The following is a 5,680-nucleotide window of genomic DNA, read 5'->3' as shown; positions in this document are numbered from 1 at the left end:
TTCCCTTCTCTTCCCAGAAATAACCATTATCTTGTATTTAGAATTGTTATTGTTCCAAAGCACATATAATCTTGTATTGAGTAGTGTCTTACCTTTTTAAAAGTTGTGGTTATAGCCGGGCATGGTAGCGTGCGCCTGTAGTTCCAGCTACTTGGAAGGCTGAGGCGGAAGGATCGCCGGAGCCCAGCAGGTCGAGGCCGCAGTGGCCGGGAGCGTCCACTGCACTCCAGTCTGGGCGACAGAGCGAGACTCCCAAAAAAAAAAAAAAAAAGTTGTGGTTAAAAAAACATATAACATAAAATGTATTGTCTGAACCTTTTTAAGTGTTCATTAGTGTCATATACCTTTACATTGTTGTCAACAGATCTCCAGAACCTTTTCATCTTGCAGGACTGAAAATCTATACTCATTAAATAATGTTTTCCCCTTCCTCCTACTACCTCTTGTTACCTACCATTCCACTTTCTGTTTCTGAGAATTTGACTACCTTAGGTAGCACATATAGGTGGAATCATACAGCATTTGTCTTTTAGTGACTTGCTTATTTCTCTCAGTGTAACGTCCACAAGGTTCAGCATGTTGTAGCATGTGAAAGGATTTCCTTTTTAAAGCTGAATAATAATTCATTGTGTATATATATTGCTTTTTGTTTATCCATTCGTCCATTGATGGACATTTTGGCCATGTCCACTTTTGAGGGCTTGTAAATAGTCTCTGTGCACATATGTGTACATGTATTACAGTACTTCTTTTCAGTCTTTTGGTCATATACCCAGGAGGAGTATTGCTAGGTCGTATGGTAATTCTATGCTTAACTTTTTTGAGGAGCCACCAAACTGTTTTCTACGGCAGCTGCACCATGTTGCATTCTCAGTAGAAACATACAAGTGTCCTAATTTCTCCGCATCTTTGCCAGCACTTGCCATGTTCCTTTTAAATTTTTGTTTTAAATGTTTAGTTGGCTAGGCATGGTGACTCACAGCTGTAATCCCAACACTTTGGGAGGTGGAGGCAAGAGGATTGCCTGAATCCAGGGGTTCAAGACCAGCCTGAGCAACTTGATGAGACCTTGTCTCTACAATCAATCAAAAAATCAACCAGGCATGGTGGCACGCATCTATAGTTTCATCTACTCAGAAGGCTGAGGCAGGAGGATTGCTCGAGCCCAGCAGGTTGAGGCTGCTGTGGCTGTGACCATGCCACTGCACTCCAGCCTGGGTGACAGAGTGAGACTCTGACTTAAAAAAAAGTTTAGTCACCCTGCTGGGTGTGAAGTGGTATCTTACTTTACTTTTGATATGCATTTCCCTGATGACTAATGATGTTGAGCATCTTGTCATGTGCTTGTAGACTATTTATATGTCTCCTTTAGGGACATGTCTACTCAAGTCTTTGCCTATTTTTCAGTTGAGTTCTTTGTCTTATTATTGTTGAGTTGAAAGAGCCTTTATATATTCTAGGTACTAAACTCTTATCAGATATATGATTTGCAAATATATTTTTTTCCATTCTGTAGGTTGTTCCTTCCTTGGGCTTTAAAACACTGCTCTTTGTTCTTTTCTCCATCTCTCTTTCAAACAGTAAATTTATTCAGTGGGTAACTTTGAGCACCCATCATATTCTTAGGGACTGCTTTAGGTACAAGCAACAAAACTACAAATATTGTTTATTCTCTGAAATCTTTTTATTCCTTTCATTGCCTTCTATATTTCTCTTAATGCCTTAATATGATCATTTTTTAGAGTTATATTGTCTTCTCTTTGGAGGCCTCCTGCCCCCTTTCTGTCTGAGAAAAGATCTGTTTAACCTTCAAGGCCCAATCTGGACATCACTTCCCAGGGAAGATTCTGTGACTTCACCAGGCAGAATCAATCACTCCTTTGCTCCTATAGCTCTTTATACATTTAACATAATATTTTAGAACTTGCATGATTTTATAATTGTTTGTTTATACGTGGGTGCCAAAAAATATATACACATTTAAAATATGACTTTTCCTCAAAAGATGGCAGTAATCAAATGAATGCTAGCATCACCATGCGGCAGGCAGGACAAAAAAAATAGCAGAAGCATGGTTGCATGAACATCATATTACACATTGCTACCATAATTCAATTCAACTTCGAAATGTAATACATACTTAAAATGTGTATACATGTTTTTGGCACCTTCGCATATTTGGGTTGTGAGTTCCTTAATGATAAGAGATCTTATCCTTGTAGCTAATAAATCTCTCTCAAGTTTTTAGCAAAAGTCTGGTACATACAGTTGTTCAAAAAATATTAAATTAATCCTCAGACCCTATCTTTTTAAAATGTTTTATTATGGAAAATATCAAATTTCTGAAAGTAAAAAGAATAGTAAAATGAATCCCCTTTGATAATTACCAACACAGTATCGGTTTTGCTTAATCTAATCTCTTCCCCTCTCATAAGAAATTATGTGCAATATCAGAGCTTAAAAAATTCAGCTTAGTAGGTTCTAGTCTTAAAACAAATCCAGCATAATTTCCTGAATTTCTATAGTTAGAAAAACTCAAATGACAAACTGATATTACATTATCTTGAGCTAAAGGTATTGCAAGATCTAAATTATCACAGAAATAGCCAAGATAAAGTATTTTCCTTAAGTGGGAAATATACTTAGGTGAATAAAGTTTTTTAATTAATTAATTAATTTGAGTTGGAGTCTCACTCTGTGGCCCAGGCTGGAGTGCAGCGGCAAGCTCATGGCCATCGCAGCCTCAACCTGTTGGGCTCTGGTGATCCTTCTGCCTCAGCCTTCTGAGTACCTGGAACTATAGGCATTCACCACCATGTCCGGCTAATTTTTTGATTTTTCTGTAGAGATGAGGTCTTGCCAAGTTGCCCAGGCTGGTCTCAAACCCGTGGGCTCAGGCAATCCTCTCACCTCGCCCTCCCAAAGTGCTGGAATTATAGGTGTGAGCCACTGCGCCTGGCCTAAAGTTTTTTAACAGAACATTTTTGTTGACTCTCATTTTGCCAGAAAATAATATTTTATTTTATTTAGATGAAAAAAGACACAGCTACATCCCCAAAATGTTTTTTTTTTCATTTCACTGAATAATGAAGTAGTGTTCTGTGAGGATTGTTGAGCATATTGAAAATTACTTAGGTAACTATTCTTGTGAGTTAAAAAAAAAAAAAAAGAAAATTGCTACAACTTACTTCTTATAATCCAATAAACTTTTTTTTGTTTTTTAAGTTGGAGTCTCACTCTATCTCCCAGGCTGGAGTACAGTGGCACACTCATGGCCACTGCAACCTTGACCTGCTGGGCTCAGGTGATCCTTCTGTCTCAGCCTTCTAAGTAGCTGGAACTACAGGTACGTGCCACCATACCCAGCTAATTTTTTGATTTATTGTAGAGATGAGGTCTTGCCAAGTTGCCCAAGCTGGTCTTGAACCCATGGGCTCAGGCAATCCTCTCATCTCAGCCTCCCAAAGTGCTGGGATTATAGGTGTGAGCCACTGCACCTGGCCTCCAATACACATTTTTAAAACTCTTTCTTTCCATAGCTGACATATTCTTTGGGACTCTACTTGAAACTTATGAAGACCTTCTCTATGAAGATTTCTGGTATGTCTCATGACTACCAATTTTCAACTGCCCTTATCCAAGCCACTATCATCTATCACCTGCCTTTTATGATAGCCTTTGAACTTGTCTCTACATTGGCCCTTACTTACCTCTGCCCCAAATGGTTAAAATAATTCTTTTAAAACATGTCCAGTCACCTCACTCCTCTGTTCAAAACCTTCCTGTAGCTTCCCATCTCTCTAGGAGATGGTATGGAGTATTCTCAGTGGAAGTTGTATTGCTCACTAGTGTGTATTTTGGAAATTTGTGCAAGTATTTTTGGTTGCACCATGATTGAATTGCATTGAGTGTGTGGAAGTCTGTTAGACTGTCCTACAAATTCCCTCACTGTAAAGAATTATGACTGTATGACTTTCCTTTTCGTATCAGTTTTTGGGGTATAATTTAGGTACAAGAAAATGCATGTATTTTAAGTATGGAAGATGGTACTTTGTTCAGAATATTACCAAACGTTTGTCATTTTGGAAAATCATTTCAGAGACAGCTTCGGTATTATTCATGGCATTTGAGATAAGAAGACAAAACTGTTCTATCTGCATTTGTAGCTGTCGCACTTATGGTAATTCTACATAAAGGTGTAAACACCTGTTTGATTATGTATTTTATCATGTTCATGTCTGTACGCTTACATATTAAAATAGATATTTTCTAAAGATTACTTAGATGCATTTCTCATTTATATTACAGGTTGGACATTATATTGATTATTTTTAGGTTAGGTGTGTACATAGGTTATAAGATCTGTGGATTTTAATTTCAGGATAGTAAGGGAAGAGCACAAAATATTTGATATAAAAAAAGGGCATTGAGCCTGTTGGACTAGAAAAGCACTAACCCAGCTCCTTCCCACCCTTAGATTACCTCTGTCATTGAATCTACTGCTTATTTTTCTTTATGCTCTCTTGTTCTGGCCTCCACTAGCTTCCCTGTTGTTCCACGAAAACTCCAACACGTGCCCACCCCTGGAACTCTGCATTTGCTGTTTGTTCCCTCTGTAGAATGTTCTTCTACCTGGCATCCACATGGCTCATTTCCTTCCCTCCTTCAGCTTTTTTGCTTAAATGCCAGCTTCTCAGTGAGGCTTTATCTGACCACCCTGTTTGAAATTGTACCTCTCATTCCAGTACTCCTCGTCTCTCTCCCCTGTGTTATTTTTTTATAGAACTTATTGGTCCCTGGACAACTTATTTATTTTGAGAGTGTCTGTTGACCTGCCCTCCACCCTCACCTCCTGCCACACAGTAAAATTTAAACTTCATGAGCAGGGCTGCAACTTAAGGGTTGGTACTGGTGGAAAAAAATTGTCCATATCCCCAGCAAAGTGCCATTTATTTAGATATGCTACACAGTCAGCCCTTGGCTCCCTTTCTTATTTTCCAGCCTAGTATATTTTACTGACTTCCCTTAACCCTTTGTCCTTTTTAGAAAGGCAGCAGCATCTTTAGATTTTAAAACAGTGCCTAGCACATAATAGGAACTCAATAAATATTGGATGAATGAACATCTTTAAAAATCCACACCCCTTATCAACAAGGATGCCTGAACGATGCATATTTAACCCTTAACTGTACCCCACAATTTTAAAATAAAAAATATGTTTAAAAAAATCCAAAAGAGGTGTCTTTTTTGTGTATTTAATCTGAAAGTTAGAGGATTAAATTTTGTTTTACTTGTATATTACTATGTTTTTCTAGAGAATAATGCAAAGTATATTATTTGGAGAAGTGCTATTTACTCTCCCTTATGCTGTAAAAGTTGGTTGATTTGTAATTGTTTCTTTAAGGTTTTATTGTATTATTTTCCTCATTAAGAGGATTGGTAGCTATAACCTAGTGTTATTTAAAAGCCATACCCATAAGACACACTGATGTGTGTCCTACAAATGGTATAATTACCCTGACTCATAAATTACTTATCAATCATATTGCCTCCCCCCCCCCCGGTGTTAGAGGCACTATATTGGGTCTTTCTTAAGAATAAGACTGGGGAAACATTGTTAATGCAAAGATGCATCATTGATTTGAACTTCTATTTCAGAAATTGAGTTAGTTTGCTTGAA

Source organism: Carlito syrichta, unplaced genomic scaffold, assembly GCF_000164805.1.
Source record: "Carlito syrichta isolate Samal-C Ts95f unplaced genomic scaffold, Tarsius_syrichta-2.0.1 Scaffold308833, whole genome shotgun sequence".
NCBI lineage: Eukaryota > Metazoa > Chordata > Mammalia > Primates > Tarsiidae > Carlito > Carlito syrichta.
This window is presented reverse-complemented; position numbering follows the sequence as displayed.